Raw genomic sequence first — 763 nt, forward strand, 5'->3', positions numbered from 1 at the left:
AACATGGATTTTCTGCTAGCCCAATAAATTTTTTGTTGTGGTGTCAGAACTCGTCAGCTGAGCCTGTGTCCTGGCCACGGGACTGCAGTCATTCATCCTGTGGCAATTTAACTTCGATGCCCTAAACAAAATGTAGATCATCCTTCTTCTGATTTTCTTAAAAAGTTCATCCATGACACGCTTCCTTTTGGCAAACTTTTTGTCATCTAGTTTGTTCAGGTCTCAGAATCGATGGTTGTTTCCTGTCGAATCTGTTCCGTTTTTTTCTGCCAAACTCTGCCCCTAGAAGCAACTTTGTAAAAAACCAAATAACATCTCCAGCTGGCTCAGGGACACTTGTTGCAGGTAACTCTTGTGTTGTGGTTTGTTCTTTCATTGTTCAGCAGCTCTGTTGCAACCTGAAAACTTTGAAACGTTTTGGACGGGCAGGATGTGCTGGTGACTTCTCTCCTTCGTGTCATTCTCGTAGATTAAGAAAACAGCTGGAGGCTGGAAGCTAATTCCACACTTCTTGGCCGTGCACACCATCCTCACATATACTTCAGGGTAAATCACAAGAAATCTGACGAAAATGTGTTAGTCACATAATGACTTCTTGGAAGGGGAGGGGGAGGCCGGGAGCTCAGGGTCAGCATGCGGGGTCGGGGTCAGGCTGCGACCCTGCTTTTTTTTTTTAAATGAAAAATTATATTTTTATTATGTTTTATTTTTGCATTAAAAATCACAAGAGTTTAAAAATTCTTTTATTTAAATGTATAACATA

At 41.3% G+C, this 763-nt stretch overlaps 1 pseudogene; it reads right to left on the bottom strand.

Annotated features, from left to right (window-relative positions):
- Window positions 1-43: 43 nt before the first annotated feature.
- Window positions 44-534, bottom strand: LOC102880642 (annotated as a pseudogene).
- Between the last annotated feature and the right edge of the window lie 229 nt (window positions 535-763).

The sequence above is a fragment of the Pteropus alecto genome, unplaced genomic scaffold, assembly GCF_000325575.1.
Source record: "Pteropus alecto unplaced genomic scaffold, ASM32557v1 C17938612, whole genome shotgun sequence".
In the NCBI taxonomy this organism is placed as follows: domain Eukaryota; kingdom Metazoa; phylum Chordata; class Mammalia; order Chiroptera; family Pteropodidae; genus Pteropus; species Pteropus alecto.